Source organism: Anas acuta, chromosome 5 (genome assembly GCF_963932015.1).
Source record: "Anas acuta chromosome 5, bAnaAcu1.1, whole genome shotgun sequence".
Taxonomy (NCBI): Eukaryota; Metazoa; Chordata; class Aves; order Anseriformes; family Anatidae; genus Anas; species Anas acuta.
Window position 1 is genome coordinate 60,637,465 of NC_088983.1, and position 12,703 is coordinate 60,650,167.

The following is a 12,703-nucleotide window of genomic DNA, read 5'->3' on the forward strand; positions in this document are numbered from 1 at the left end:
TGAAGATATTTTGAGATTTCTGGAACATGAGAAGTTGTGCTGATTGCCAAATATTAGACTGCTTCATCACCTTCTATGAAAAAACAACCAGGGCAGAGTCTCAAAGTAAGGGAACCTCTTCATGGAGGTGGCTGCTCTGGGGTGGCCCCCCTCTGCTCAAAAGTGGAGATGGCTCACCCCAGACTTGCCCCTGGGGCTGCCCCATGCCTCCCTGCTGGCTCCAGTTTCTGCCCCGGTGCTGACAGAGCCTTTCCCTGCCCGAAACAGCTCCCAAAACCTCAGTGATCAAAAATGATTCAGCAGAAAAAACCTGAACGAGCACTTTGCTTTCTTCCTTTTTGCACTCTGTTTTTGCCTGCACAGAGGTAGGGTGAGGGGCACCTCCTGGTGCTGCCAGCTCAGCCCTGCTCTGTGTAGTGTTAATGTCCCAGAGGGGCTTCCAGAGTGGTTGCGCGCTGCGGACTGATGTGGTCGGGTATAATTAGCGCAGAGCCTGTGCCTGCTGTGCTGGGGGTCTTCTGTATTTGGATGGCCCCATCCCGTTCGCGACCTCGCTCCACAGGAGCTGCTGGACTGCGGTGCTCTGCCAAGTAGAAACATATGAATTCACTCTCAAATTAAAACCTAAAATTGGTTTCATTTCTGTAGTTTATGTTTAGTTCTTCCCGGAATTATCTGATATCAGCACATAAGCCAGTTGGAGAAATAAGTTTTGTTAATTTTTTTGAAAGTGCTTGTCTGTGTGAGTGAAGAGATCGTGTTTATTTGAATCAGTTAAAGAGGAATAGATTGAAAAAGTACAGAGAAATACAGTCTGCTAGCGTTCAGAGTATACCTTACCACTTCTTGCATTTATCTTTGAGTGGTTCAGAGTATTATCATGTCATATGATCCACAGTAATAAAGTAATAATAGTCAGTTTTTCACTGAAAACACAGAAATTTCATATTGCAATAGGACCCAATTGAATTTTTCCATGCCAAGAAAAGTTGTTAAGGCTGTATCTTTAGCTGAATAGAGGATTCAATTAACTTCAGTACAGCTGCTCTGATTTACAGTGTCTGAGGATCTGGCCCGTACTTGAAAGTCTGCAACAACTCTGTCTGTGTCATAATTCCTAGATTAAAAGATCCATTTCTTTTCAATTCTGTTCCTATTTGGTTTAAAACCACAGACATTGGACTGTTTCGTTGATGGTTCATGGTAAGGATGTTAGACGTACCAGCTAAATATGTCTGTAAAGCTATATGTTCAGCATGGCAATGCTTTTGAAATGGATAATAGAGCTCTCAACAAATGTCCATGAGAAAACAAAACTGTTAGATTTTGTTATTAGAATAGGCTGCACATATTTCGTGCTGTTTGCATGCCTATTATAAATTATTACCAATAAACATAAGAGGGAAACCATTACAAAATATAGCCCTGAGCAAAAAATGACACTGTTTGAGAAGACAAGACTTTTTTACACATGCAGATCATATGTTTTATACTTAAAATATAGGGGAAAATAGGTTAAAGATGAAAACCACAACAGAGTTGTGTATTTCAATAGTAAATATACTGCATCACAAGGTATGATAGAAAATTTCAGTGTTTCAGTGAAACTCAGTTCTAAGAGAGATAATTGAATTTAAACACTGATGATAAAAATGTTATTGTGTTGCTCACTGACAATATTTTAAGTTTTCATTTTAGACATTATTTATTTATTATTTTCCTAATTACCTGGTAACAGTTTCATTTAATTGGGTCTTTAGTTCATGTGCTGGGTTTTGGTTTTCTTTGTATTTTGGTAGTTGTGCTTCATGGTGTTCTTTGGTGCACTCAGAAATATTAAAGTGGAACTTTGAGCACTTGGAAATGTGGAGCAATTCAAAGCTTGGTCACTCTTCACCTTTACCCTTCTGACAGATTTCGCTTTGCACGTTTCCTTCTTGCTACAGATCAAGTGCTATATGCCCTAATCTTCCCTGAAAATTAGGTGACTGAGGGTCCTCAGTTATTGAAAATTATTTCTTCATAACAATTTTGTGGCACTTCCCAGAGTTGACATCAGAAGAGAGGGAAATTTTGTAACTTCCTTTGCAGTTGATGCAACTTCAGAGCACTGGAGGCAGAGACTGTACGCTCTGCTTGCTCTTTCCAAGCTGAACGGGCATGCTGAGTGGGGTTTACCTGTGACAATTTTTAATGTTCTCTGCTTCTTGTCCAAATATTTAAATGAAGCCCTTAAAACAAAACAAAACAAAACAAAAACAAACAAACAAGACCAAACAACAACAACAAAAACTTCTATTGTGAAACTGCTCAATATTAAACTATGATTATTTATGTATTTATTTATTTACTAAATGGTCCTTTCTTTCTTTCTTTCTTTTTTACTATTTTTTTTTTTTAACCATGACCTGAAATTTTTGGTCATGGTCTGAAATTTTGGGTAGACCTGTATCGTGCCAGGAGTTGGACTCATTGATGATCCTTATGGGTCCCTTCCAGCTTGGGATATTCTATGATTCGATGAATTAATGATGAAAATACTTCAAATTGTTAGTTCAGTATGTCATACTAAGAATGTGACTAGGAATAATGATCTCTTAGTTTTATGTTTACCTGTTTGTTTGTTTTAGAAAGAAAAGGCAGTTAAAATCGATAGAGATTTCATCTGTGGACCTTGTGAAAGGATAGGACGTTCAAAGTCTCAATACATTGAACTTTAAATCATTTGAACTTCCTATTGATGACTGATTAGCTTAAATAATAAAGGATGTAATATTTTGTTTTATTTTATCTGAAGCTTTAAACTGCTCCAATTATTTATCTTTTGTCTTTTCATACTGAAGTAAATTCACACAACAAAGCAGCATCCCACCTACTCTCTCTCATTAAAACTTCGGGCAGGCAAAGCAGTGGAGGGCTTGCGGGGAAGGGAGACAGAGAGAACTTGTCACGTTGCTGTTCTTGGCCACAATGCCTATCAGGCATGGGTATTTCTGAAATATTTGCTGGGTAGTTCCAGCTAGGCATGGTATCCTCTATAATCTTCTCCCAAATAGTATGCTGCTTCAGTTACTCTGTCCTTTATCCCAGTAGTAGCTGCAGATCACTGGTACATGAGGTGGTTCCCGTAGAGGGTCTGTAAATGCAATTTAGGGTTCCCAATGTGCGCATATCTGAGAGTCAAACTGTATAAGCCTTAGTTCAAAAAAAACCAAAGAAATACTGCGCACAATGCTGCCTTGTAAAAGCCTGTTTTAAGGACTCGATTAAAAATCACCACTTCTCAAAGCCGCCGAAAGGAAGCAGGGCATTTTGACTAGTTTTGTTTTATTTTATCTGATCAAAATACCCATCCCTTCAAAATTTTCATTGGTCTCTGTCACCTTTTTCCTTTCCTCCATTCCCACTGACCCATACCCTGATCCTTGCTCCTGTATTTGTCGTGTAGCCCCTTGCAAACAGTGCCACAATTAGAGGAGTGTCAGCTAGGGCATTACCCGTACTTGATTGTGGTGGAAGAGCAGGCGCGGTGTTGTGCACAACAGCAAGGAGCGGTGGCCAGAGCCCTGCTCAGGTTGTAGCTGTGCTTTGATACTGATGGGCCAAGAGCCTTACAGCAGCTGAGCTCCTGAGGACACAACGCTTGTGAGCAGATGTAGGAGGTGCTCCCAGTTGCATGGAGCCCATGCTTATATTTGAGCAGTCACTGTGCTTTTGTTACCCACAAGGGTTACATCTGGTGCTGGTGTGGTTGGGCAGGGTGGAAAAAAGCTGCTTGTCCCTTACTGCCATTCTTCAGTATTCTGTCAGAGAAAAAACAACGTCTGACCTGGAGCATTGGCTTTGTGCATTTTGCTTTTCTCTGGTCTTCCGTAACTACTCCAGTGCTGGTGGAGCTTCAAGAAGTATGAGAAGGTGATGTGCATTTGCATCAATAAATGTACAGAACTTTGTGTATGTGCTCCCAGTGACTGGAATATTGATACAGAAAAATATAATCCAAGATATCACTCTATAATGCAAGTTTTTTGATGAGAATTTAAGTTTAATTTCATTTCCATGATACAGATGACAATATTTTTCAAGTATATATCCTACCTTGGCCACTCTTTTATATTTTATAGGATGCCCAGAGCTACTGTAGACATAAAACACAGTTTCTGGTTATGAGATCCCTGCATTACCAAAATGTAAATTTCTCTCCTGAATATGTAGGCCACTTGCTGAATAACCTGAAGAAATCTATGGTGGAAATGCTAGTTCTTGTGTATTCAGATTACCCCCTTCAAAACTTTTCCTCGGGTTTTAATATCCCGAGAGTCTCCGAGGCAGTCTGCAGCTCAAACTTCAGTTTCGGTTGTTAGAGTGAAGTCATTTAAATAAATAAATAAAAGTGGCACGTCATTTATTGTTTGTGCCAAAGTACGCCATGTGCCAACTGGGATTAATTTTTATGAATCCTCATACGTGTGGGTTTATAATCATGGTGCAGCTACACACTTATCCACTGTCTCTGCAATGACACTTGCAGTACTTGAAATGTGCACAGGTACCGTCCCAGCACCGCTCTGACCCACATTTATTTTTAGTATGTCATGAATCACCTTCCTTAGCTGTTTTTCTTTTCCACTTAATGAAAGGCATATAAATCTTATTGCCAAATAACCCTAGGATATTTGATAGTAAAAATAAAATCCCTCCTACTTTTCCTTGTGAATAGCCAGATGGATGTGTTTACCCTTTAGAGAAATTTAGACTTGATATTTTTGTTACGTTTTGTTTTCTTCCTGGTAATTATGTTGGCACTTTGCTGATCCCTGGTTGTGCATTATTACAATGGAAGGTGACAATTTGATTGTCTTCAGTTGGAGAAACAAGTAATTTTGTATTCACCAAGCTGTCAGGTAACACTACCTCACAGTACTAAGAGCTCCTGGCAATGTGGTTTGGCACCTATGTTTAACTGCTTTGATGCTTGCGTAACCTCTACTGAATCAGAAATAGTTTGCCTGCTAGAAATGTTTTTAGGCTTGTAGTGTAAGGTTTTGATTAAAAAGACAATCTGCAACTGAACTGCGGAGCCATTGTTTCGTGCTATGTGGAGATGCTAATGAGGTGGTTTAGTGCAACTGGTTACAGGTGAGGCTGAAACTGAGCCCCTGCTCTGCTGCGTGCCGAGGTGCTCTGTTTGGCAGAGGAACCAGCATCAAGAAGCCTGGGAAGAGGGACGCCATCTGACTTAGATCAGGTGTCTCACTTGTGCTGAGCCGTGCAGAGAAATGGCATGTGACCTGTTGTTTTCGCACCTGTAGCACTGTAAATTTAGCGTGAGTTAATGAGTTACATCACGTGGCATCCTAATAGCTCCTGAAAACAAACTGGAGGAGGACAAAATGTAATAACACTGTGTTTTAGCGCTGGAGTTGGTATCTCACAGAACACTGAAAGGATTTAATGAACCTTTCAGGATCTCCTTGCCCACCAGGTTGAAGTTTGGTCAAGAGGATTTTGAGTTAGTAAGTTCTTAACTGGCTTTATTAGGGAAAAAATACATCTATTCTAGTCTTTTGGATATGCTCTCAGCTCAAAGTCTAAACATGCTAAAATAAATTCTTCTTAGTATTTTTAGGCGTCCTTTATCAAAACCATTTATTTAATCATTCAGTTAAACAATTAAGTCATTCTATTCCATAAAAATACGTGAATTAATGCTTATTTATAGCAACCATTGTTTTTTAATTTTATTGTTAATGATTGCTTTTATTTATATTGTATTTTCTGTTTCTTGCTGCCTAAAACAACAAATCCTAATAAGTTGCTGATGGATAAATTCTTGGCATGTTCCCTCTTGTTCCCATAGTTATTGGTAAAGATAGCTGGAAGCCAGTAAGGCCTTTTTTCTTTTTCTTTTTCCAACAGTAAGAAATTGGATAGCCAAAGACACATGGCGTAGTCATAGGACTTTAAAGGCAGTCGTCACTGAGAGGCTAATACCAGCCAATTAAACAGAGGTGGTTACGTGATGTAACATTATCAGGAGAAACAATTCATGAGTCAAAGCATTCCAGGGCATATGAGCTCCAGTCCAAAGAACAGTCTCAAGCTGTTTAAATAAAGTGACAGCAATATTGTCAGCTAAATATAAACTATAGAAAATATTAACTTCAGTGACTGGAGATGAGCACAGCCCAGGTGCTAAGTGATTATTCTTTCACTGCCCTTTACTGCATTCAGTGTGAGTTCACCTTTGGCATGTTTAGTGAAAACTCCTGGCAGTGAGTAGAGAGAATGGAACAGTTAACCTACTAGAAAGGTAGGTTTATTTTTAGCATTTTATGACTCCGTGTAAACAGTTTTTGGATTTTCACTGAAAAGTCATCAGGGGCTGCAAAGCTGTTTTGCTGCATCCTTTTTCATGTTTTCAGCAACTGGATGAATAGTTAGGAACTGGTTCCCTAACCCTAATATTTTATTGTGGTTGCAGAAACTTGCTTTAATGGTAGAATGTATGAGAAAGGCTTTCCAAAAAAAGTTCCAGGGAGCTGTTTAGCTCTCACATTGTTTGTGAGAAGAAATAGCATAAAATATTGGTATTGTGAGCTCTGTGTGCTTTGAGGAAGTTTGAACCTGATGTCAAATGTTACGATTTGGATTCGTATCTATTAACAGAAGTGTAATTTGTCTGGTTTGGAAAACCAAATGCAAGAATAGCTGTGTGTATATCCTGAAAGCCGTGGGTGTATTGGTTAGCTTGATGCTTATCTCAGCTAGAGATTTGGGTGCCCAGTTAACATATTGCTGTCATTTCTTGAATCATATTTGCTTCCATGTTCTCATCTTTCTGTTTCCAAGCTGATTCCTAGAATAATATTTCTTATGACTACCTTAAACTCTCTAACACTGAATGAAGCATTGTATATGAACGATATGCAACTAATCCTTGCAGTCTTCCAGCAAAATGAAGCCTAGGAAGAGCTGGAGGCAGATGAGATGACTTGCCTAAGGCTTTGCTGTGACTCCAAACCAGGAACAGAAATTGGGAGGCTTTTCTTCCCATTGCCATGTTGTCAGTTTATGCAAATTTTGTCTGCAGGGATTCATGTAAGGATATAGGGCCCCGGGAGAATGGAATCTTTTCCTAGCTATTCGTTTCTGTTACTAAAGCGCCTTGAAATCAGATATGAGATTTCATAATTTTAGGAAATAACTGTTTATTCTAAAATGGCAGACAGATTACAGCATTAGATTTACAGTGCATTATGTTACTGAGTTATGTCTACGTAACATTGTTTTCCAGAGGCCAAACTACAAAATCTTTGGCTACTGGCGAACTATTTTCATTTTTCTTTAAGTCAATCTGAACACTGCTGTAACTGCTATCTTTATACAACAAAAGCAAAGCTCAGTTTTCCCAAATGTTTCAACTATGATAAACTGATACTCAGTTAGAAGTAAATTGTTCCAGCAACATGTATGCAACTGCCAGTTTGCCCCATGCTGCATCAGCCCCGCACTTGTATAGATGAACTTCCACTGTAAAATAGATTGCAGAAAGGATGCTCCACGAGTGCACATTGAGTTTCAGAAGGGGTCTGAGGATCCATGAAAAAAACAGAGCCACCAAGTGATGAGCTGTGCCATACGTGTCTAAGAGGAGGATGCGTGAGCAGTGCAGGCAAAGAGGAATACACAGGCCATTTATTTTATCACAAGTCTGAGTGCTGACTTGTAGGGGAGGGTTCTGCAAGTCATGTTGAATATTGTGAGAGAAGCATGCACATTGCTTTCTCTTTGAGAAGGCGGGGGTGGGAGAAGATGTTGCGACAACTTTTTACTTTTTGTGAACTCTAGGTTAGCATAAAAGTTAAGAAGAAAGTATTTAAAAGGTCACAAGTACACCTAAAAATGGTTTCTCTTAATTTATTTAGTTCTGGAGTCACCAAAGCACTTAGACATGTGCTTAACTTTTTGAAACAGAGTAGTCCAATTTGAAATTAGGGTACTGCTTGCATACTTACAGTTAATCATGCACTTAAGTATTTTAATCTGGCACTTTGGGGAGAAGGAATGGAGACTGTTCATAAAAGCTCTGTAAGCGAATGTATTTCTAATCTAATCTGATTCCAATCTACTGTTGGAACTGTAGACCTGGGTTACATCTATACTGCAGTCAGTAAAGCAGGATGAATTAGTCCATCTGAGTAGCATGCTACTGTAGTTGGAGTGCTATCAGAAACAAGCTTGTTTAAAATTAGTTTGGATATCTCAGCATTACAAAGTAGTCATTTATGTGGCTGCAGTGTAGACATGCCTTTAGGTTTATGAATGCTTTGAGAGGGTGGAGCAGAGCAAGAGCTAGAGTCTCTGGCCAACTATGAGTCTGCTTTGCTATATATCTCGCTGTTACTGCTTAGTTTATATGCTTTTGAAGTACTGACAGGGCTACCACATTGTTGTTATCTGTGCTAACGCTTTGTGGCTTGATTCTGAAATGTCTAGCAGCTAAAACTCTGGGCCTAGCCGTAATTTCCCCTGTAACATTTAATCATTTGGGCAGTAAGCAGGGATGGGAGATTTTAGGCTATGGAAGCCTTTCATGTCAGGAGTATCATCCAATTGTTTTGAAAAAGAAGAGATGCGTTGTCTGAAGAATTGGAAACCAAAGAAAAACCTTAGACAATAAAAAGTATAATTATTTGCTTTTAGGAAGGTATAGCATAAGTTGTCTGTAGGAAAAAGGAAAGCTGATGTTTTGAAAATCTGACTGGTAGTCTTCATTGGAGCACAGACAATTTCTTCTCTCAATTAATGTAAAAAACCCCACACATATATACAGAATGTAGCTGTTTGTGATTGTGATTAGTTTTATATAGGTAAAGTCCTTAGCACTTCAGTTTTGGCTTTACTGCCTTGACAATGAGGCTGACTGAAAATGGGTCCCAATTCCTCAGCTTTACTGAGATTTTGGTAAAAGATCCCATTTTTTTCAATTTTGAGATCAAAACGAAATACAATTTATTCTAGTTTTGGAAAATCTAAGTGCAGATTTCTTCAATTCTCGAAGTTGAGTACATGAAAGGACTCCAGATAATGAGGGCCTTTTTCAACCTCTTTTTTCATACCCATTAGGTATATTTTCTACCTTTAGTGATTGCTGTGTTCAGCTAATCTGTCAATTTAACCAAAGCAACAATTTCACAATGTAGTTTTCATTCTGATTGTGTGCTGTGTAATCAATATACTGATATAATGTGAGTGTAATTTCCTCTCTTATTTTATCTCCACTGCACAGTATTATAAATAAACAGCTAAAAAAGAAAAAAGAAAGAAAAGCACCAAACAAATCTGTTGCATCTTCTTTTAAGATTGTACCACTGTAGACACTTGTTCTAGTAAAGTAGAATTGGACCCACTTGATTGCATTTAAATTTTTCATGCTTCAGCAGTTTGTCTGGGAGCACAGTAAAGAAAACCCCCCGAGCGAGGATAGTTTAGAATAATAGAACTTGATTTTGTGTATTATAGCGGCACCATTTGTGCTGCTGTAGTTAGGGTTGTGTCAGCACTTCCATTATAAACCCCTGTTTGCAGGGGTTATAACTAGGGAGATATTTTTTTATCAGAAACTTTTTTTTTTTTATAAAAAAAAATAAATCATTTGAGTGAATTTAATTGATAATAGGAGAAAAAATATAATGGAAATTTGTAAATTTCAGATACCTTCTACAAGCCTTATTTATCCTTATTTTTTTTTTCTTTTTTTTTCTTTTTTTTTTTTTTTTTGTGAGGGATTTAGCAAATTCATCTTGAATGCTTTAAATGTAAAATAGTGAAGTCATTATGGCTTAAAATTTGACCGCTGTTTGTACTTGTGTTTGAACATGAAAATGTTTTAACACAATGACCTGTTCTGTGGTTTGCTATTATCATAAACTACTAAAATGGGCCAGATCTTTCTCCCTTAAATTTGATAAGGCCTTGGAGTTATTGGCTGAATTCTGCCTTTGGACCTGATGGACTTCCATGGACAGAATTCTATTTAAGAAAAAAACAAGTATGTAGAGTAAAACCCTGCACAAAGTCATTGACTGGATAACACCCGCTCACAGAGTTTATACTTATCTCTGTTTAACTGGTTATAAATCCCAGCATAATCAATATTTGGGGCATAACTTGGGGCCACCAGAATACCCGTACACATGAAGTGTATTGATTTAGTTAATGATCATGCTCAGAAAAGCAGGTGGAGGCCTTAATCTAGCAGGGTCCTGCATCCCTAGTGTTTAAATCTAGCAGCCAAAAGCCTGAAAGGAGCCATGGGCTGCTGACCTCTGGCCATGATTAGTGCATTAGATCCTGCAGTTTTAACAAATGTACGGGCAGAAATGGAGGAGCAGCATACCTCTGAAAATTGTGTGATGGAGGCAGCGAGTGCCTGGGAGGCCTGCCTGAGCTTGTCTCTTTTTGCAGGCTCCAGAACTACAGGTAAACAAGTAAATCACAGCATGAAAATGGGTCTGGCCATAAGGCAGCAGTGAAGGAAAGGGCTTGTAGGAGCTCAGAAGCACCCGAAGCCGGCTCTTTACCTGTTCGGCTATCCTAGCGCAGAAAAAAGTTGCAGCCCACGGCTTGGGAGTAGTAGTGAATGTGACTTTGTTAGTATAATTTTATTTTTAAGGTTAAGAGATTCCCCTTTTCTAGATGTAATCAAAGTAAAGAAGAGAACATGAATACAGCTTTGTATTTATATGTGTTTAAAACATCATGAAGAAGAGAGAAGTCTGTTAGTGCACGTGGCAGAGGAAAGGTGCTTCCACTCGAGCGCATTGCCAGCAGATAGCTTTACTGAACGGTCACTTGAGGAAATACCAAAAGCTTGTTTATGAAATAGAGGTGAAGCCTTTCTAGACTAATTATATTCAGCATGTAATTTCTAAACTTCAGTCTGAATTTTGATTTTCAATTAACATTCTCAATTTGAAGATAATTTTCTATTTAATGTAATTGCAGGAAATAATTTATTGGCTGATTAAGACTGAGGGCCCAGCCTTCCTTAAGAAAACAGTCCCTAACAAACCAGCCTTTAAAGCCAACTCGTAGCTTTGGACAGATTCCTCCTATTTTTGCAGCTGCAGAGTTGTGTTTAATTAGGATTGTGCACTATTATTCATTGGTGCAGTTTGTAGTTGAAATTATTCTTAAGAGACATTTTCATTCCGAGTTTTGTGTCATGATTAATTTATGGCGCAGAAACAGCCCTAGCTATTGCTTTTTGCAGAAGCTCGTTCGGTTTGATGCAGGAATGAGATCTGTTGAGAAGGTGAAAGCAAGGAAAATCCTTTATTGTGTCTTTCAGTTTTAATGGCTAGTTTTCAAATTGCATAGAGCATGGTACAATTACATATATTTTCATGTGAGTGATTATATTAACATGACTATTTTAATGAGAAAAAGGAAAGTAAACCTTTTATTTTATCTTGGATCACAGCGATTAGGAACCAAAACCTTTTGAAGTACATGCAGCAATGCCGGCTGCTGAACTCTTGGCATGTTCTCTGCAGCATCAACATGAATTCTTTAGCGTAGTAAGAATGTAATACACGGTTTAAATTCCTCAGTTCTGCTTATTGGCAACATTAATATTAGACTCCCACTTACACTTCGGCTCCCCTAAAGAAAATGCAAACCTTTTTCCCCCACCAGTGTCAAGTGTAAGAGGCAGGATTATCTCTATTTACGGAATAGTTATTCTAAATAGGCATCAGTGTTTTAATATGTTTCAAAGCACTTCAAAGCTTGTAATACTTTTATATAGAACTGTACATAATTAGATTAGCAGATCCTATATTAATTTTTTTTTCACTGTAGGATACTAAATCTGAGCTCCCTCATTAATTGTGAGAAATTTAGCATTAGCTGTTAAATCCTATGTGAAACACGGGCTGCTACATAAAAACTACTGTTTAAATTGGAATTAACTTAATTATTTTTCTTTGCACTTGATATTTCCTTCACTGTAATATTCATGAAAGCATGTGACAGATTTGTAAATTTAACTGTTAGTCTCAGATTTCCAGACCCTTTAATCAGTATTTATTTGTCTGTAGAAACAGTACTAGCAAGTTAATGATTTGCTAATTTGAAAAATGCTCATGTGGTTTCCTATGTTAACTGATTTGTGCATTTTTAAAGAAATGGTATGAAATCAATTATTGTTAAAAAGCAATTAAGGTGAAAATCTTATTCCTTGGTTTCTCAGCAATTTCAGTGTCAAGGATATTCTAAAGTTACTAAAAACTGGGAAAAGAGCTAATATATTTTAGCTGTCTACTTTTGGGTTTATTAATGACAGTTTTAACAGTTGCAGTTAATCTTATTAGAAATTTTCAACAAAGTGTTTTCGGAGTTTGAGTAAAGTCAGTTATATTTTCATATAACCAAGTGTGGTGAAAGCTGTGTTTGCCTCTGAAATGGTAGTAAGAGGCCATTATTAGGAAGAGACATTTAACATAAATCAATGCATTTATTCATTACACTTTTAAGTCATTTAAAGTAATTTGTTGAGATATATCCTGTACTCAGTGCCTAATATGAAATGAAATATAGTATTTCAGATTTTTAGTTCAAACTGTAAAAGATTAATCACTTATCCATTCAATAAACCATTCCGTTTTAGAACACTTTCCACATGAACATCTCTAAA

The 12,703-nt window shown here is 37.8% G+C and overlaps 1 protein-coding gene across 19 annotated transcripts in view; it reads left to right on the forward strand.

Annotated features, from left to right (window-relative positions):
* Positions 1-12,703, forward strand: part of SOX6 (SRY-box transcription factor 6) — a 380,820-nt gene that overhangs the window by 132,864 nt on the left and 235,253 nt on the right. The window contains exon 1 of one of the 19 annotated variants that reach the window (XM_068685212.1): positions 5,373-5,516. The exons of 17 other annotated variants lie outside the window; for them this stretch is intronic. The gene's annotated coding sequence lies outside the window, so the exon portion shown is untranslated. Of the gene's footprint in view, positions 1-5,372; positions 5,517-6,166; positions 6,314-12,703 lie in introns of those variants that run through there. One more of the 19 variants, XM_068685211.1, reaches the window with a different exon arrangement.